A 22376-nucleotide genomic window follows, 5' to 3' on the forward strand; every position below is an offset into this window, starting at 1 on the left:
GTGAAACCATCTGGTCCTGGGCTTTTGTTTGTTGGAAGATTTTTAATCACAGTTTCAATTTCATTACTTGCAATTGGTCTGTTCATATTTTCTATTTCTTCCTGGTTCAGTCTTGGAAGGTTATACCTTTCTAAGAATTTGTCCATTTCTTCCAGGTTGTCCATTTTATTGGCATAGAGTTGTTTGTATAGTCTCTTAGGATGCTTTGTATTTCTGCAGTGTCTGTTGTTACTTCTCCTTTTTCATTTCTAATTTTATTGATTTGAGTCCTCTCCCTCTTTTTCGTGATGAGGGTGACTAATGGTTTATCAGTTTTGTTTATCTTCTCAGAGAAACAACTTTTAGTTTTACTGATCTTTGCTGTTATTTTCTTTGTTTCTATTTCATTTATTTCTGTTCTGACCTTTATGATTTCTTTCCTTCTGCTAACTTTGGGTTTTGTTTGTTTTTCTTTCTCTAGTTCCTTTAGGTATAAGGTTAGGTTGTTTATTTGAGATTTTTCTTGTTTCTTGAGGTAGGCTTGTATTGCTATAAACTTCCCTTTTAGAACTGCTTTTGCTGCATCCTGTAGGATTTGGATCGTCGTGTTTCCATTGCCATTTTTCTCTAGGTATTTTCTGATTCCCTCTTTGATTTCTTCAGTGATCTCTTGGTTATTTAGTGACGTATTGTTTAGCCTCTATGTGTTTGTGTTTTTATGATTTATTCCCTGTAGTTGATTTCTAATCTCATAGAGTTGTGGTCAGGAAGGATGCTTGACATGATTTCAATTTTCTTAAATTTACTGAGGTTTGATTTGTGACCTATCCTGCAGAGTGTTCCATGTGCACTTGAGAAGAAAGTGTAATCTGCTGTTTTAGGATGGAGTGTCCTATAAATAACTATTAAATCTATCTGGTCTATTGTGTCATTAAATCTTGTGTTTCCTTATTAATATTCTGTCTGGATGATCTGTTCATTGGTGTAAGTGAGGTGTTAAAGTCCCCCACTATTATTGTGTTACTGTTGATTTCGTCTTTTAGAGCTGTTAGCATTTGCCTTATGTATTGAGATGCTCCTATATTGGGTGCATATATATTTACAATTGTCATATCTTCTTCTTGGATTGATCCCTTTATCATTATGTAGTGTCCTTCTTTGTCTCTTGTAATGGTCTTTATGTTAAAGTTTATTTTGTCTGATATGAGTATTGCTACTCCAGCTTTCTTTTGATTTCCATTTGCCTGGAATATCTTTTTCTATCCTCTCACTTTCAGCCTGTATGTGTCCCTAGGTCTGAAGTGGGTCTCTTGTAGACAGCATATATATGGGTTTTGTTTCTGTATCCATTCAGAGAGCCTGTGTCTTTTGGTTGGAGCATTTAATCAATCCACATTTAAGGTAATTATCAATATGTATTTTCCTATTACCATTTTCTTAGTTGTTTTGGGTTTGTTTTTGTAGGTCCTTTTCTTCTCTTGTGTTTCCCACTTAGAGAAGTTCCTTTAGGATTTGTTGTAGAGCTGGTATGGTGGTGCTTAATTCTCTTAGCTTTTGCTTGTCTGTAAAGCTTTCGATTTCTCTGTCGAATCTGAATGAGATCCTTCCTGGGTACAGTAATCTTGGTTGTAGGTTCTTCCCTTTCATCACTTTAAATATACCAGGCCACGCACTTCTGGATTGTAGAGTTTCTGCTGAGAAAGCAGCTGTTAACCTTATGGGCATTCCCTTGTTTGTTATTTGTCATTTTTCCCTTGTTGCTTTTAATAATTTTTCTTTGTCTTTAATTTCTGTCAATTTGATTACTATGTGTCTCAGCATGTTTCACCTTGGGTTTATCCTGTCTGGGACTCTCTGTGCTTCCTGAACTTGGGTGGCTATTTCCTTTCCCATGTGAGGGAAGTTTTTGACTATAATCTCTTCAAATATTTTCTCGGGTCCTTTCTCTCTCTCTCATCTCCTTCTGGGACCCATATAATGCGAATGTTGGCACATTTAATATTGTCCCAGAAGTCTCTTAGGCTGTCTTCATTTCTTTTCATTCTTTTATCTTTATTCTGTTCTGTGGCAGTGAATTCCACCATTCTGTCTTCCAGGTCACTTAATATTTCTTCTGCCTCAGTTATTCTGCTATTGATTCCTTGTAGTGTATTTTTCATTTCAGTTATTGTTCATCTCTGTTTGTTTGTTCTTTAATTCTTCTAGGTCTTTGTTAAACATTTTTTTGCATCTTCTCGACCTTTACCTCCATTCTTTCTCCGAGGTCCTGTATCATCTTCTCTATCATTATTCTGAATTCTTTTCCTGGAAGGTTGCCCATCTCCACTTCATTTAGTTGTTTTTCTGGGGTTTTGTCTTGTTCCTTCATCTGTTACATAATCCTCTGCCTTTTCATTTTGTCTATCTTTCTGTGAAGGTGGTTTTCTTTCCACAGGCTGCATCATTGTAGTTCTTCTTGCTTCTGCTGTCTGCCCTCTGACCATATTATGATTTAAATGTGGAGTTGATGTCACTAAACTTCTATAATATTCTGGAGATGAATGCAAGGTTTTTAGCATGAAATGGAAAACAAAAACCAGGAGTCGAGTTAAATATCAAAATGCACAAGAAGGGGCAAAAATTAGCCATTAAAGAAGTTTATCCAATTACTGTCAGCTATCTTATGAATTCTGTAATGACAGCATTATGTGAGAGAAAAGAGGTCAGGAATGAAGTCATACAAGCAGACATTATGCATGAACTAGAGATTACACATGCATGAAGGATGGAAGCAGTGTTTGTCATATGCGTCCAGAAGTAATGGAACCCCACGCACAGGTTGGTCTCTTAGTTTTTGTCTGGATTTTTGTTTTTCAATAGGTCAGTGATGGACAGAGAATGGGGAGGCTCAGGTGGTCTCCTGGCAACAGGTAGAGAGCCCAAGCTTCCCTGGTAGCAGAGGACACAGCTGGATTTAGGTAGTAGTATCCAAAAGTGACACCATTACAATACAACTTGTGTCCATTTACACTTCAGTCCATTCCAAACCAATGAACAGCCATGCAGCCAGCAGCCCAAACTGCAAAAATTGTATTTACAATGATTGCTTAATATCTTCCACATTTGTTCTCTTCTGTCCTCATGCCCAGTTTCCAGCCATCATATCAAATTTCCTCCTAACTTCTGGAGCTTCCCCAAAGACGGATTTGACTTGCCTTGCACCATGCTCCTGGTTGTCCCATGATGTCTCAAATAGGAACTTGTATTTTAGCTCTGACCACATGGACCTAAACAAGAACATGGGCCATTTGACAGTGCCCTGGCTGGACCAACTTAATCCTACCTCCACCATCCACCCTCGCATACCATAACATGCTGGAAAACGACTGTTTAGAATTTCCCTGAGGACGTGTACTATTATGGTTTAAGAATAACCCAATCTTCAACTGTTTAGCATACTTGTTTACTGTTCTCTAATGCAAATTTTGTCAGGGAACACCTGTTCTGATGTTTCTAAGATCCTGTGTTGTAAACACATATCCCTGCACACATATGGAAATATTTCATGTCCTGCAAATTCAAAGGAAAACAGATGAACTTACCATAATTATAAACAAATAATCCTTTGAGTGGTTTGTTATGTCATGAGATAATTAGGGCTTAGTGCATCAACCTCAAATGATACAGTTATAACAGCCTGCTCTAAAAGATGTCAAAATTCCATATTTGCATTTGAAAAAGTTGTATTAAAAATTAGTCATCCTTTTATGAAACTTGTCATTCTTTTTTTTAATTTATTTATTTATTTTATTCACGGCTGTGTTGGGTCTTCGTTTCTGTGCGAGGGCTTTCTCTAGTTGTGGCAAGTTGGGGCCACTCTTCATCGCGGTGCGTGGGCCTCTCACTATCGCGGCCTCTCTTGTTGCGGAGCACAGGCTCCAGACGTGCAGGCTCAGTAATTGTGGCTCACGGGCCCAGTTGCTCCGTGGCATGTGGGATCTTCCCAGACCAGGGCTTGAACCCGTGTCCCCTGCATTGGCAGGCAGATTCTCAACCACTGCGCCACCAGGGAAGCCCGAAACTTGTCATTCTTGATGGCAAGTTTAGCATTCTTTGATAGTGAGAAATATTGTTTATTTTCTAATTTGGTTTTTTTACTTTATATAAACAATAGAAAGGTTCATGGTGGGCATGGATTTGGAAAAGAAGAATAAACTATCTATTACTCTCTTCCCAATACTTGGGAGTACAATAGAATATTTAGGGAAATATATTTTAGATCACTGAAATACCATTTCTTTCAAATAATGTACATAATATATTAAAATAATATATTAACATTTGACTCATATCCCAAATGGACAGAATAAACCAAAGAAGCGTCCAATCATTAAAATAGCTTACTATCAAGTGAGGAGAGTGGAATGGTGGATATAAAATCAAGAAACAGAGAGCAACCTATCATTTTTACATGTAAGTAAGCTTAATTAAATGCTGCAAAAAGTAAGAACTAAGTTACAGTGGGAGATTCTCAGATATTTCAAGCCCACAGTTGGGGCTTTAGATCTATTCTGAAAGACATACACTTTCATTTACAGAGTAATTACATCTCTGTAGAAAGACATAACTTTTAAAAAATTACTAATGAGGATAAAAATTTAGAGGAAAAGGATTAATTGTTGGCTTGTTTTTCTAAAAGGTATTCCTTTTAAGAAACTAAATAAAAATTCACTGGCAAGAGTTGAACCAACCTGAGTATGTGTTCTTGAATCTCTGTGACCTTGGTCAAGTGAGATGACCTCTTGAACACTTAGCCTTCTAATCTTTTAAGAGAAAATAATTCTGATCTAATAAACATATAAAATGCATGATAATTCTAAAGAAATAATATTTTAAAAGTTCCATGTCTGCAGATAGATACCAGATATGTCTTTTTCCTCCCTGCATAGCCCCATTGTGTACATAATTGTTTTTTATTTGTTGGTCTTCTCTGCTAGACCACATGTGCTGAGAGATCAGAAGCTCTGTATTGTGTAAATATCTGAAAAGATATTTTTCTGGAACATAAGTAAAACTTAATAAATGTTTGTTGATACGTTATTGACTCATATAGCACAAAAGTTGAAATTTCTTGAAAGATAATATATCTCGTACATAAACTTAAAGCCATAGTTCATGTTATTAAGAGTAGTGAAGTCTCTATTCAGCTGCATATATAATAATTTTATGAAATAAAAACTATTTTTTAAGTTACCTAATATGAAACTACAGTTGGACTCTATTTTACTTAACATGAGATTTCTAAGAATTAGTTCAAGAGGGATATTTTCAGTGGTGGGCACATAAAAATAATAGCCTTTGGGATCTCACAGTAGTTTTTATATTGTTGATCTTGCTCAATTATATATACATATATACATCTCAATATCTATGAAAATGACAATGGTATTAAACAGAGATGTGTTAGACATCTTAGGACCTTATGAATGGCCCCAAATAAGAAGATATTGTGAAAATAGAATGATTCACATATTTGGAAAGTGAAATAACTCTTAGTTAGATATATTTATATGAGATTTAAAAATATCATGAAGAAAATGACAAACATTCTTGTGATTGAAACAACTTGGGCAGAAAGTAAATAGGAATAGATACATGCAGATCTCCTCTGTTATCTTGACTCCTAGGATTTGAGTTGGGATTTATACCTGTATGTCACATGAACTAGTTCATGTGCAAATCCAAGAAGTCAGACACATAATTAAAAAAATGAATAGATAGAGGATAACTAACTCTTTAAAAATCATGTGGCTTAAGAGAAGACAGTTTAACATTCAAGAAATATTTATTCGTTGCTTATTTATTAAAGTCTAGGTAAAGTACTAATTTCTCAGCATACGATAGTAAATAAAATAGCTCGTTCCTGCCAAAATTTGTCTTAGATTGTGTTATCTGAAGACTCAGTATCGTTGAACAGAACTTTTTTTTCTGTGTGTTATGTGCTATGAGAAAAGAACTAGCACAGGTTTAAAAACGTCAGGGAAAACAAAAAGTAATTCCTAGGATGAAAAGTACAGGAACTGGATTTAAAGCTTTGACGGTGAATGTGATGATTAGAAATCTAGGGGAACCCAGCCAATATCACCCTTCTTCTATCTCTGAGTTCAAAGCCAACTGAAAGTTAAGAGAACCCATGACATTATCTTTATTAGAGATAAAGGCTGATATTGGAGAACATTGCTTATATTTTCAATTTAGTAAACTTTCTCACAATTAAAAACACTAAAAATACAACTAGAGTGACCTAACTAGGGTTTTGCCTGGGACTGAAGGAGTTCCTGGGACATAGGACGTTGAGTACTGCAACTAGCATTCCACCGAGCGGGCCTGTACTTTCGGTTGCATGGTGCATGGATGTCCCCATGACCATCTTAGGGCTGAAATTTAATGTAGTCTTATTCTTTATAATAGAGCTTCCCTTTGAAGAAGAATCTCAGCCCAGTACAATTTTCTGAGGCAGAATGCTCTGGGAAAGAGTTTAGCCTCTGATCAACTCTTCTTATTAGGTAGCCTACACTACCTCCACTCTTTCTCTATGACAATTCTTTGGGTTTTTTTTTTTTTTTTTTTATAGAATAACTTTTTATTCACATAATATAAACTTTTTCATTTACAATAAAATATTTACTCTTTTAATTGTTTTTTCCCTCCTCTCCATTAGATTGAAGGTTCCACACAGAGAGGGATCAAGACTGGTTACCATTGAATACCAGGGTATCTGGCATAGACTAGGTACCTAATAATCATGTGTGAATGAAACAATATGAAAAATTAAATCATACAGGGAAGTAGTATGGGCTCAAATACATCACTTCCATAAGATGATTTTGACCAGGCCCTGGACTCTGGGTCAGCTGGTATGTTCTGGTTTTTCCTCATTCTCAACGAAAACCTGGAATCACCAGAAATGCTCCAATCTTATTATTACTTCTGTTCTACCATTCAGGAAGGGGCAGTCTCCAAATCTCTACCACCTGGCTCACCAACCTATATACAAAGGAAGAAATGAGAGAAATATTGGCATTTAATTATCCCCTATAAGTGATAGCTCTTAGCCTTAAAATAGAAATAATATCTACTTTATTGAGTTTTCTAGGATATTAAATTAGATAATACAATTAAATCAAGTAACCCAATGCTGAGAAAGATAAGTGCTTGCTATTATTAACAAAAACAACAAATAAATTGACTTGAATGGTTTTTTTGATGTTTCTGCTGCAAAATGTGAGAGTCTTCAAGTTTCTGAAGGCTGCATTCAATTTTCTCAGAGATGCTTTTATTAATGCATTCATTCATACATTCAAAATTCTTTATTGCATGTTTATACATGATGTCCTCTTTTATTTTTCTTGACGCTGGCAACAACAAGCATTGACAAAAACTGAATTGCTGCCCACAAAGAACTCGTCTAAAGAGTCCTGAAATAGTATAGAAAATATCTTAAATAGGAAAGAGAAGACTGTAGAGAAAACTACAATAACAACTGTAAGTGTAACACTTTGAAACTAGGAGGATGAGCTAGCTAAAGAAAGTAGCCAACAACTTTCAATAAACTGATTAATAATATGATGGAAGTTTGAGATTCACAAAAGGAGTAGAAACTACTTAAAGTTGAGAACAGTGCTATCAAAATATGCATGCAAAGTAAATTCCTTTTATAAAATGTTAATGCTGCCTTTATTTTTTTTTAACTTTTTATTTTACATTGCAGTGTAGTTGATTAACAATGTTGTGTTAGTTTCAGGTGTACAGCAAAGTGATTCAGTTATGCATATACATGTATCTACTCTTTTTCAAATTCTTTTTGTATCATTAACATCTATACATTCACTTTTAAGTGTTCTGTTCAGGTAAAGGATGTGAGTTAGAAAAACATCACCAGTGCAGAAGGGGTCAAACGAGCCCTTTCATAAATCAAATATGTGATGTTGGCTAAGCTGCCTGAGTATGTTTTCTCTCTCCTAAAAGGAGGAAGTAGAAAGGCCCATTTAAGCTGTAAAATTTGGTTTCTAAGTCAGGGAAATAACATGTAATTCAACGTTGTTATAATCACCCCCCAGAGGAGGAATACACCTCTATTCCCAAAACGACGTTCGGTCGTCCAGACTGATGACGTGCACCAAGAGATATTAGAGAGAGATTCCTACTTACAAAGTGGGGGGTTTCTGGGGGACGGTGGTTGTCTCTCAAACAAGTTCAAAAATGGCTGAGAGGGCAGAAAGGAGCGATTGGTTTGGGGTTCTATGGTGGTTGGGGGTAGGACTAGAATGAGAGTTCCCAAGTGGGCCGACATGACAAAAAGTTTGAGTCTCCTACCTGTGCCAAAAGAAGCAGCACCCGGACTTTCCTACTTTGCCCAGATGTGGGGCAATAGGGAAAGAGGAAATGGAGCCCTTGAAAGGTATCTGCAAAAACGGAGTCAGACTCTTATCACACACCTGCAGACCAGAGATTTCTCTTCATCAGTGCCAAACCCAGCCACCTTCTAGACTGGTCTTCCTGAGGTGACTGAAATTCATTCATAGAACATGGCTGAACCTTCAGCCCCTTTAGTAACCTAATCATGTTCTCTACTGAGAAAAAAGTCAATGCAGCTAATTCATTAAGCTATATGTTTATGTGTCCTGCACTTACATTTGGGTGTCACATTTGAAGTGTTAAAAATATAAAATGTATAAAAATATAAAATGTACATACAACTGCTAAAATGTATATACAACTGCTTAAAAATGGGTTCGTTTCAGCTGAAAATTCAACAAATTTGCACACTGGCTGGCGTTGCAAAAAAAAAAAAAAAATGTATGCCTGATGGTTAATTCTTTTTCCAACAAAATTTGTAATTTTTTAAAATTTAAAACTCTTCTTAAGGTTTTTGAATAAAACTTCTTGGGCAGACTTAGAAATCAGGCCACTTTGTAGGCTGAGACTCTCCCTTGCACACGGCATACTCAGAGGCACATGCTCTCTAGAAAAAAAATAATCATAAACATCTGTCTTTTCAGTGGTATTTTTTTTTCACCATAATACATGAAGAGAGTATTCCATGGACATCTATGGCTATAGAAATATGAATTTTTACATGCACTGTTGGAGTCCCTGGTTTAATAAAAGCTTAGTGAAGTGTGGAAAATATGTAAAATATGTTGATTTACTATCTCTCAGAGAATTTCTAAGGAAGCATTCATAAACTTGAGTACCTTTAAAAACAAAATGAAATCATTCTACAGGTCTATAGTTTGATGTATTCCCAAGCTAACCATTTTTTTTTAAGCACACCATGGCCATGAGCCTAACTCACTGATTCAGAAGCCCATGGAAAAGAACCTGTGTGCATTCTGATATTTTTGTTGCAAGTTCTAAAGCCTCCCGGTATGGAGATTTTAAATTTTGACTGTGAGCCCACAGAGGTGGGCTGAGATCGATTCTACTCAAAGACAGAGAAATGGGCTAGAACTTGCAAAGTCTGTGTGACCCACACAGCAGAGCATTGATCAGACTCATGGGCATTCATGGCAACAGGTCACACATTTTTCTTCATAGATTTACATAATCTAAAAAATACATTTATTTTCCTCACCGAAAACCAGAAATTGAGTTCTCATAACAGTCCTGTCATCTATGTTGCCTAATGTATTTAGACAATCCACAGAATGTGCTGACTACAAGCTTTACCTAAACACAAAAAACATGTCAGTGTTTTTGTATTAAAAATGATTTCCAGCTGCCTTTTTAAAAAACTACCCAGTACCTGATTTTCCTCTTAGAATTTTCTAATCAGTGCACTACATTCAATGCCTCAGGATAATTGAAGGTCCTAAACGAGACTTGAGTTACCCTGAAGATTACTATTTACAGGAGTTTTCATCCTATTATGTTTAAGGTGACATAATAAAGCATACATTCAAGAAAATTGTCAATATAGAAAAAATACAGTGTGAAAAAGAAACGTATTAAAAACCTAGATGAATACAGTTATTGCAACTGACATTAAATGCGGCTCTAAATTATCTGGCAGTTACAGCAAAGGTGAAATATAAATAATATTTTGTTTTAATCGTTGGATAAGAAAATTTATTTCAGCAATCAGTATAGAAGATATTCTATTATTCTATTGGTTTTATAAAGAGAACTACAGAACAATAAAAAAACGTTTATGGAGAACATGCAAAACATTTTGTTGTGAAGCCATTTCTTATTTTGACCCTTAATAATATTAGACCAAAAGTAGCATGAAAGTTTATTTCCATGAAGGCATTTCTGTGAGGATATTGGGAAACAGCTGATGGGCTACTGGTTCCACATCTATTCAGTACTATAGATCATAGTACCCATATTAGAGCTTGGTCCACTGGAACAGGATCTTCTGGATGTTTTAAAAATACAGTTTGCTGAACCTCCACCTAGGTGCATTGATTCAGAGTCTCTGATGGTAGAATCAATCCTCACGTTGACATTGTCAGGTAATTTTTTTTGGGTTAAAGTATAATAAGCAAAAATAAAATTAACTTTTTTAGTGGAAAGTTCTGTGAGTATTGACAGCACACAAACCCACATGTTGAGAAAACACTTCAGGTGATATTTTTTTTTATCCACGGAATTTGATCACCATTGATGACACCAGTGGTTCTCAAAATGTGTGTCAGAGTCACCCGGAGGACTTGTTAAAACATACCCTGCTGTGCTCCATCCCCCAAACTTCTGATTTAGCAGACCCGGGGAGGGTCCTGATCATTTGTAATTCTGACAAGTGCTATAGGCGTTGTTTCTGCTGCTGATCTGTGAGGCACACTGAGAAACACTGGGCTAGAACAATGGTTCCCAACCTTCTCTGTCCATCACAATCACTAGGGAATTCTTCTCAAAAACATGAATTCCTGGGCTCCATCTTCTTCGTCATACTAACTTAATTGGTCCACAGTGGATCCCAGACGGACAGTTTTTCAAGAAGTCCCCAGGCAATTTTAATATTCAGCCAAGGTTGAGAACTACTGTCATAATGGAAAGGATGGATATCATTTATTTTGGTCATCTCTTTGGAGTACACACTGGCTGGACATTTAAAAAAAATATGTATTTATTTGGCTGCGTCGGGTCTTCTTTGTGGCACCAGGGCTTCTCTCTAGTTGTGGTGCGTGGGCTCTAGAGTGCATAGGTTCAGTTGCCCCACGGTGTGTGGGATCTTAGTTCCCCAACCAGGGATCGAACCTGTGTCCCCTGCATTGGAAGGCAGATTCCTAACCACTGGACCACCAGGGAAGTCCCCTGGCTGGACTTTTGATATGAACCAAGGAGTCAAGAGCACTGATACTCCTGTTACAAGGCATTGCATTAGATGTTTACATTTTAGTACAGTTACTCTTGAAAAAATATATCTTACTGCCTCCATAAGAAATTGAGGAATAATAGTATGAATTAAAATTAAAAAGAACATGAAGGAAATTAATAAGAGGTAGAGGCAGGAAACAAAACCATTTCTCTCAGATTTTATAACCCATAGTTTGTGATTCATAGTTTGAGTTATCAGATGGTCCTGGGAAAAATGATATTTAGTTGTAAAAATTGAGGATTTGACTTGTCTTATCCCCCACATGCCAGTTTTACAAAGTCATGGACCACTGAAGTACCGTGAGGAAAACTCTGGATCTATTAAAACACCAGATAAAATACATACTAGTTTGCACTTCACAGATATTCACTGTTAAGTATAGGATAAATTATTTCAGTCTGGAAAAAATGGAAGAGTAGATGTTCCAATTTGACCATCTGGGCCATAATATTGCTCTAGTGGGATATCTGATTTTGAGTAATATTGAATTCAGATGAACTTGTCAAGGAGTAATGAATGTCTAATAGCTAAGAGCAAAGTCTAAGGTTTTCTCTGGGGGTAGCTTCTGCAGCAGAAGAATATGTTATGAGGATATATTCTTTTCCAACATTGTTTTTGGTGACAAGATGAAAATATTAACATAGGAAAAATTCATAACCTCATTCTCTCTCCCCAAACAAAATAAGTTTATTTGTTGTCCCTTCTAATTATGTTTTTAATTCATACACCCACAGAAATGTTAATTCTGCAGTTAATTATGCAAACCAAAGTAGGCTTGGAGGGCAAAAATGAGGTAGCCTAAGAGGCTAACTAAAGTTGTATTGGAACTTGAGAGGATTGCAAATAGGTAAAGAAAACACACACACACACACACACACACATACACATACACAGAAACAATGAGAAAAAAAGTAACTTTGGTAGATTGTATTAACGGCCCCAATTCTTCTCTACTACTTACATTGTATTGAGGCTCATTGCATTTAACTGTAGCTTCTGCTCTGACTTTTGGTTCTACCACGTGACATGTTTTGGCCAACGAGAAGTTAGCATAGGTAGTGAAAGCAGAGACTTGAAAAGCAGAGCGTGTGCAACGGGCTTGATGGTTCTTGCCCTCTGCCATCACCATGAAAAGAACATGCCTGGATGAAACTTCTAAAGGATGAGACATGTGTAACCAACCCAAGTGCTCTCAGCCATCCCAGTCAAGATCACTCCATATCCATCAATAAGCAGATGATTTCAGCTTGTGAACAAGGTTGGCCAAGTTCAGCAGAGCTGCTTAGCTGACCCATAGCCAACCATGTATGTTGTGCAAGCCCAGTCCAAATCGATAGAGCCTTCAGTTTTGTGAGCTAAAAATATTTATTGTTTATATGTCTAAGTTTTCGTGGTTGTTGCTTTGCAACATCATTATAATGACAGATAACTGATACACAGCTGGAGCATTTAAGTTTAAGACAATTTAAGAAGAGATAGACCAGAGGTGGAGAAATCTTTTAGAGCTAGCTGTCATTAGAGAGAGAACAGGCAAAATAAAGTGGTTTTCAAGAAGATTCAATGTGTGTTTTGAATAGAACACTTTTTAACATTATTTAAGAGATTTTAGGTAAATTTTACATTTTTTCCAGTTAATTTTGATTGTCATATTTCAATTTCATTCAAGATAATTTAGGCTGTCTGGCCTTGACACTAAAAAAAGCATACTTAAACGTTAATGGGTTATATTTAATATGAATTTACAGAACAACAACAACAACAAATTCAGGAAACTGCAGCCCAGGCTAAGGCCACAGTCAAAATGTACTTGGAACACCCTAGAGATGAAACATAAAATCATCATCTTTTGATTTCAAAAGCTGCTATAGACTACTTCAGAAAGATAGGCAGGATAATATGAAAATACACTTTAGAAAAATTTATTTGTGCTTAATGGACTGAATTAACAGAATTATAAATCACTCATAGAATTTGAGTTAATAAAATGATCTAAAATGAGAATAAATCTTCCAGATTCCCAGGTTTTTGAGCCAAAACAATTTTTATAAAGTAGTTGGGAGTGGGTTGCTGTCAATAAACCTGGTGTAACTGTTGGTATTCTCCAAGTATCTGAATGAGCTCTCATTTGAGTTGAGATTTTTACTAAGTATTTGGATAAAATTATGCAAAATGATCCCAATGATTTTAACAGATAGAAACAGTTTTCTAGGAAAAAAAGTTTTCTAAAAATTTTCTTAAAAAATAATTTAAGGAAAAGCAACCATTGCCATTTTCACCAATAGGTGAAAGTTTTTAACTAGATGAACTCAACTCTAAAAGATGTAATAATAATCACCACAGCCAAACACTGATGGATGGGAGAATCATTTTAAATGTCATTTCTTAGAGATAAATTGATAACTATTAAATTTTAATAGGAGATGATTAAATAAATATGGTACATCCATATTATGTAATATGCTTTAGAATTTTAGATCACAGTTTAAAGTAACTTTAATGAACAGGAAACAAAACTAACAATATAAAACTAAGGACAAAGGCAAAATTAAAAACCACATACAATATGAATCATATGCTATAAATACATATAAATTTGATGTTAAAATCTTTTTTATTAATTAAATGTTTAATTCTAGTTCTCGTTTCCTGTGCAAGCAGCAAGTTCTATATCATTTGCTTAGCATGGCTCCTTCCCCCTTCCTTGGTTCATTCTCCAGTACCAAATACCTTAAAACTTACAGGAAAATAAGGAGAAAGAGCCTTCTGCAATTGAAACATACTGACTGTTATCAGTATTTTTGCTAAATAATGACACTATTGCTGTATGTGACAATGCTGTTTGGACAGGCTATGTAGGTGATCTATAATCACCTGACCACAGGTTAGCCTTTCAACCTTCACCATTTTTGTGAAGGCCATGGTTTCAGTAGCAAATTGTACAGACATTTCTGGAACCATCTTCTTACTAGGTCTTGCCAACTCCATATGCCAGGTACACTGAGTCACAAAACTACAGAGGGTACTTTTACTCTATATTTTATGTAAATAGAACCCCTGAAATAATACACCATAGCAGTGCTATCCATGATAATCTGTGTGAATAGGGCAGAATCTCTGCTTTCTAAGATACCAGAAAACTCAGTCTTTCTCTCTCAATCTTGAGGGTGTTATCTTCCAGCAATGAGTCAATCCCTCTTTCCTTTTGAAACAATAGCATCAAACCTCCTTTTCTTTCAGGAAATCTGACCTAATCCTTTTGTGGGCAAAAGGATTTCAGAGCAAAGCCATGCTCTCTCTGTGTGTGTGTGTGTGTGTGTGTGTGTGTGTGCGCGCACACACACACACAGAGGTTGTCCCTAAGACAATCTTCCCCTACTTGGCCAGAACACACACTTAAAAAGAAGTGCTAGGGAGACCTTCAAGATGGTGGAGAAGTAAGACATGGAGATCACCTTCCTCCCCATAAATACATCAAAAATACATCTATATGTGGAACAACTCCTACAGGACACCTACTGAATGCTGGCAGAAGACCTCAGATTTCCCAAAAGGCAAGAAAATCCCCACATACCTGGGTAGGAAAAAGAAAAAAGAAAAAACAGAGACAAAAGAATAGGGATGGGACCCACACCTCTGGGAGGGAGCTGCGAAGGAAGAAAAGTTTCCACACACTAGGGAGTCCCTTCACTGGTGGGAACGGGGTGGGTGGGGAGAAGCTTTGGGGCCACAGAGGAGAGCACAGCAACAGGGGTGCAGAGGGCAAAGCGGAGAGATTCCCACACAGAGGATCAGTGCCAACCAGCACTCACCAGCCTGAGAGGCTTGTCTGCTCACCTGCCAGGGCAGTTGTGGGCTGGGAGCTGAGGCTCGGGCTTCGGAGGTCAGATCCCAGGGAGAGGACTGGGGTCGGCTGCATGAACACAGCCTGAAGGGGGCTAGTGCGCCACAGCTAGCTGGGAGGGAGTCTGTGAAAATTCTGGACCTGCCAGAGAGGCATGAGACCTTTGTTTCAGGGTGCAGGAGGAGAGGAGATTCCTTCCCACTGTGCCCACAAGAGGCAGAGAAATGCCTAAGCAACCACCAGAGATAGGTGCAAGCCGCAGCTATCAGCTCGGACCCCAGAGATGGGCATGAAACGCTAATGCTGCTGCTGCTGTCACCAAGAATCCTGTGTGCAAGTGCAGGTCACCATCCACAGCCCCCAGGAGCATGTGCACCACACCACTGCCAGGGTCCCAGGATCCAGGGACAAGTTCCCCAGGGAAACACATGGTGTGCCTCAGGCTGTTGCAATATCAAGCCAGCCTCTGCCACCTCAGACTCACCCCACATTCCAATTATGACTACTGTACCCCTCTCTCCCCCCTGGCCTGAGTGAGCAAGAGAGTCCTAATCAGCTGTTGCATTCACCTCCTTCTGTCTGGTCAGGTAACAGACTCCTGAGGGCAGCCTACACACAGAGGCAGGGCCAAAACAGAAGCTGAACCCAAGGAGCTGTGTGAAAAAAGAAGAGAAAGGGAAATTTCTCTGTGCAGCTATGGGAGCAGCAGATTAAATTCCCACAATCAACTTGATAAACCCTGCATCTGTGGAATACCTGAATAGACAATGAATGCTCCCAAAATTGAGGCGGTGGATTTTGGGAGCAAATGTAGACTTGAGGTTTGCTTTCTGCATCTAATTTGTTTCTGGTTTTATGTTTATCTTAGTTTAGTATTTAGTGTTTATTATCACTCGTGGATTTGTTTATTGGTTTTGTTGTTCTCTTCCATTTTTAAAATATATATATATTTTTTCTCCTTTTCCTCTTTTTGTGAGTGTGTATGTGTATGCTTCTTTTTGTGATTTTGTCTGTATAGGTTTGCTTTTACCATTTGTCCTAGGGTTCTGTCTGTTTGGTTTTTTTTGTTTTTGTTTTTTGGGTTTTTTTTTTTTTTTTATGTTATTCTTTGTTGTTTGTTTTTTCTTCCTTTTCTTCTGAGCCCTGTGGCTGGCAGGGTCTTGGTTCTCCAGCTGGGTGTCGGGACTGAGCCTCCGAGGGGGTAGGGCTGACTCGAGGATATTGGATCACAAGAAACCCCCCGGCCCCACATAATATCAATTGGCAAGAGCTCTCCCAGAGATCTTCATCTCAACACTAAGACTCAGCTCCACCCAACGGCCAGCAAGTTCCAATGCTAGATGCCCCATGCCAAACAACTAGCAAGACAGGAACAAAACACCACCCATTAGCAGAGAGGCAGCCTAAAGTCATACTAAGTTCACAGACACTCCAAAACACACCACTGGACACGGCCCTGCCCACCAGAAGGACAAGATACAGCCCCACCCACCCAAACACAGGCATGAGTTCCCTCCACCAGGAAGACCAAACAAGCCACTGAACCAACCTCACCCACTGGAGGCAGACACCAAAACTAACAGGAAATACGAACCTGCAGCTTGCAAAAAGGACACCCCAAACACAGTAAGTTAAACAAAGTGAGAAAAAAAAGAAATATGAAGAAGATGAAGGAGCAAGGTAAAAAACCACCAGACCAAACAAATGAAGAGGAAATAAGCAGCTTACCTGTAAAAGAATTCAAAGTAATGATAGTAAAGATGATCCAAAATTTTGGAAATAGAAGGAAGAAAATAAAAGAAACATTTAATGAGGACTTAGAAAAATAAAAGAGCAAACAAACCATGATGAACAACACAATAAATGAAATTAAAAATTCTCTAGAAGGAATCAATAACAGAATAACTGAGGCAGAAGAATGGATAAGTGACCTGGAAGATAACATAGTGGAAAAACTATCACAGAGCAGAATAAAGAAAAAAGAATGAAAAGAATTGAGGACAGTCTCAGAGACCTCTGGGACAACATTAAATGCACCAACATTCAAATTATAGGGGTCCCAGAGGAAGAAGAGAAAAAGAAAGTGTCTGAGAAAATATTTGAAGAGAATAGAGTTGAAAACGTCCATAATACAGGAAAGGAAATAGTCAGTCAGGTCCAGAGAGCACAGAGAGTCCCATACAGGATAAATCCAAGGACAAACATGCCAAGACACATACTAATCAAAATATCAAAAATTAAATACAAAGAAAAAATATTAAAAGCAACAAGGGAAAAGCAACAAATAACATAGAAGGGAAATCCCATAAGGTTAACAGCTGATCTTTCAGCAAAAACTCTGCAAGCCACAGGGGAGTGGCAGGACATATTTAAAGTGATGAAAGCGAAAAACATACCACCAAGATTACTCTACCCAGCAGAGATCTCATTCAGATTTGACGGTGAAATTTAAACCTTTACAGACAAGCAAAAGCTAAGATATTCAGCACCACCAAAACAGCTTTACAACAAATGCTAAAGGAATTTCTCTAGGCAGAAAACACAAGAGAAGGAAAAGAACTACAGTAACAAACCAAAAAAATTAAGAAAATGGTAATAGGAACATACATATCAATACTTACTTTAAATGTAAATGGATTAAATGCTCCAACCAAAAGACATAGACTGGCTGAATGGATACCAAAACAAGACCCATATATATGCTGTCTACAAGAGAACCACTTCAGATCTAGGGACACATACAGACTGAAAGTGAGGGGATGGAAAAACATATTCCATGCAAATGGAAAACAAAAGAAAGCAGGAGTAGCAATTCTCATATCAGACGAAATAAACTATAAAAGACTATTACAAGAGACAAAAAAGGACACTACATAAAGATCAAGGGATCAATCCAAGAAGAAGATATAACAATTGTAAATATTTATGCACCCAACATAAGAGCACCACAATACATAAGGCAAATGCTAACAGCTCTGAAAGAGGAAATCGACAATAACACAATAATAGTAGGGGACTTTAACACCCTACTTTCACCAATGGACAGATCAACCAAAATGAAAATAAATAAGGAAACACAAGCTTTAAATTACACATTAGACCAGATAGACTTAATTGATATTTATAGGAAATTCCATCCAAAAACAACAGAAAACACTTTCTTCTCAAGTGCTCATGGAACATTCTCCAGGATAGATCATATCTTGGATCACAAATCAAGCCTTGGTAAATTTAAGAAAATTGAAATCATATCAAGTATCTTTTCTGACCACAATGCTATAAGACTACATATCATTACAGGAAAAAACTAAATACAAACATATGGAGGCTAAACAATACGCTAGTAAATAACCAAGAAATCACTGAAGAAATCAAAGGAGAAATAAAAAAATACCGAGAAACATATGACAATGAAAACACAATGATCCAAAGCCTATGGGATGCAGCAAAAGCAGTTCTAAGAGGGAAGTTTTTAGCAATACAATGCTACCTCAAAAAACAAGAAAAATCTCAAATAAACAACCTAATCTTACACCTAAAGGAAATAGAGAAAGAAGAACAAAAAACCCCCAAAGTTAGCAGAAGGAAAGAAATCATAAAGATCAGATCAGAAATAAATGAAAAAGAAATGAAGGAAACAGTGGCAAAGATCAATAAAACTAAAAGCTGGTTCTTTGAGAAGATAAACAAAATTGATAAACCATTAGCCAGACTCAAGAAAAAAAAAGGAAGAAGACTCAAATCAATAGAGTGAAATGAAAAAGGAGAGGTAAAAATTGACACTGCAGAAATACAAAGGATTATGAGAGACTAATACAAGCAACTATATGCCAATAAAATGGACAACCTGGAAGAAAGGAACAAATTATTAGAAAAGTACAGCCTTCAAAAACTGAACCAGGAAGAAATAGAAAATATAAACAGACAAATCACAAGCACTGAAATTGAAACCGTGATTAAAAATCATCCAACAAACAAAAGCCCAGGACCAGATGTCATCACAGGTGAATTCTATTAAACATTTAGAGAAGAGCTAACACCCATCCTTCTCAAACTCTTCCAAAATATAGCTGAGGGAGGAACACTCCCAAACTCATTCTACAAGGCCACCATCACCCTAATACCAAAACCAGACAAAGATGCCACAAAAAAAGAAAACTACAGGCCAATATCACTGATGAACATAGATGCAAAAATCCTCAACAAAATACTAGCAACAGAATGCAACAGCACATTAAAAGGATCATACACCATGATCAAGTGGGGTTTATCCCAGGAATGAAAGGATTCGTCATCACTGTTTGCAGCTGACATGATACTATACATAGAGAATCCTAAAGATGCTACCAGAAAACTACTAGAGCTAATCAATGAATTTGGTAAAGTAGCAGGATACAAAATTAATGCACAGAAGTCTCTTGCATTCTTATACACTAACGATGAAAATTCTGAAAGAAAAATTAAGGAAACACTCCCATTTACCATTACAACAAAAGAATAAAATACATAGGAATAAACGTTCCTAAGGAAGTAAAAGAAAGATGGAGAGATATACCATGTTCTTGGATTGGAAGAATCAACATTGTGAAAATGACTATATTACCCGAAACAATCTACAGATTCATTGCAATCCCTATCAACCTACCAATGGCATTTTTCACAGACATAGAACAAAAAATTTCACAATTTGTATGGAAACATTAAAGACTCCAAATAGCCAAAGCAATCTTGAGAAAGAAAAACGGAGCTGGAAGCATCAGGGTCCCTGACCTCAGACTACACTACAGAGCTACAGTAATCAAGCCAGTTTGGTACTGGCACAAAAACAGAAATATAGACCAATGGAACAGGATAGGAAGCCCAGAGATAAACCCATGCACATATGGTCACCTTATCTTTGACAAAGGAGGCAAGAGTACATAATAGAGAAAAGACAGCCTCTTCAATAAATGGTGCTAATATGTATAGCTGATTCACTTTGTATACAGCAGAAACTAACACACCATTGTAAAGCAATTATACTCCACTAAAGATGTTAAAAAATTAAATTAAATTAAAAAATAAGTGGTGCTGGGAAAACTGGACAGCTACATGTAAAAGAATCAAACTAGAACACTTCCTAACACCATACACAAAAATAAATCAAAACGGATTAAAGACCTAAATATAAAGCCAGACACTATAAATCTCTTAGAGGAAAACATAGGCAGAACACTCTATGACATAAATCACAGCAAGATCCTTTTTGACCCAGCTCCTAGAGAAATGGAAAGAAAAACAAAAATAAACAAGTGGGACCTAAAGAAACTTAAAAGCTTTTGCACAGCAAAGGAAACCATAAACAAGAACAAAAGACAACCCTCAGAATGGGAGAAAATATTTGCAAAGGAAGCAACTGATGAAGGATTAATCTCCAAAATTTATAAGCAGCTCATGCAGCTCAATATCAAAAAAACAAACCACCCAATCCAAAAAATGGGCAGAGTACCTTAATCGACACTTCTCTAAAGAAGATATACAGATTGCCAGCAAACACATGAAAGGATGCTCAACAACACTAATCATTAAAGAAATGCAAATCAGAACCACAATGAGGTACCACCTCACACCGGTCAGAAAGGCCATCATTAAAAAATCTAGAAACAGTAAATGCTGGAGAGGGTGTGGAGAAAAGGGAACCCTCTTGCACTGTTGGTGGGAATGTAAATTGATACAGCCACCATGGAGGACAGTATGGAGGCTCCTTAGAAAACTAAAAATAGAATTACCATATGACCCGACAATCCCACTACTGGGCATATACCCTGAGAAAACCATAATTCAAAAAGAGACATGTACCACAATGTTCATTGCAGCACTATTTGCAATAGCCAGGATATGGAAGCAACCTAAGTGTTCATGGACAGATGAATGGATAAAGAAGATGTGGCACATATATGCAATGGAATATTACTCAGCCATAAAAACAAATGAAATTGAGTTATTTGTAGTGAGGTGGATGAACCTAGAGTCTGTCATATAGAGTGAAGTAAGTCAGAGAGAGAAAAACAAATACCGTATGCTAACACATATATATGGAATCTAAAAAAAAGAAAAATGGTTCTGATGAACCTAGGAGAAGGACAGGAAAAAGATGCAGAGGTAGAGAATGGACTTGAGGACACGGGGAGGGAGAAGGATAAGCTGGGATGAAGTGAGAGAGTAGCATTGACATATATATACTACAAAATGTAAAAAAGATAGCCAGTGGGAAGCAGCTGCATAGCACAGGGAGAGCAGCTTGGTGTTTTGTGACCACCTAGAGGGGTGGGAGTGAGTCACAAGAGGAAGGGGATATGGGGATATATGTATATGTATAGCTGATTCACTTTGTTATAGAGCAGAAACTAATACAACATCGTGAAGCAATTATACTTTAAGATGTTAAAAAAAAAAGTGCTCTTAATATTACATCTAAGCAAATGTAACTCCACAACTCAAGAATGCAAAGTTTAATGTGCTTTCCTTTTAAAGAGTTGGGGGAAGTTGATTTTTTTTTTTTATTTGCAGTATTGTTTGTTGTAACAACATATATTTTTAAGAAAACATCTTTTAAAAAAACAATTTAACATTAAGTCAATGATATGGCACAATTATCACACACATACAATATTTTATATTTAGGAGAATATCGAAATATTCAAAGGAAAAGCTAAATTAATATGAGGAAATCTAAATCTGGTTTTTGTCACAGATACCAATGCAGGACAGAGTAGACATTTTAGGCACAGAGAAGAAAAGTCCTGTAAGTGGAAAATCAATGACTCCAAATTTATTGTGATTCTGCATATCCTGAATATCCAGTCCAGAAATAAACCTATACATATATAGTCAATCAACTTTTAAGAAAGACACCAAAATCTATTGAATGGGAAAATCTTGTCAACAAATGATGCTGTGACAAATGGATAAATGTGTGGGAAATGAATCTTAACTCTTACCTCTCATCACACACAAAAATTAATTTGGGATGGATCATAAACTTAAACATAAATGCTAAAACTACAAAAATTATAGAAAAAAATTTAAAAATATATTTGTGATAGGAGAGAGCAAGAAGTTCTTGGAACCAAAGGGCACTAATCACAAAAAAAAAAATTGATTTGGTAGCCATAATAATGGTCCTGAGAAATATCTATGCTTTAGTCACCA

The sequence above is a fragment of the Balaenoptera ricei genome, chromosome 12, assembly GCF_028023285.1.
Source record: "Balaenoptera ricei isolate mBalRic1 chromosome 12, mBalRic1.hap2, whole genome shotgun sequence".
Taxonomy (NCBI): Eukaryota; Metazoa; Chordata; class Mammalia; order Artiodactyla; family Balaenopteridae; genus Balaenoptera; species Balaenoptera ricei.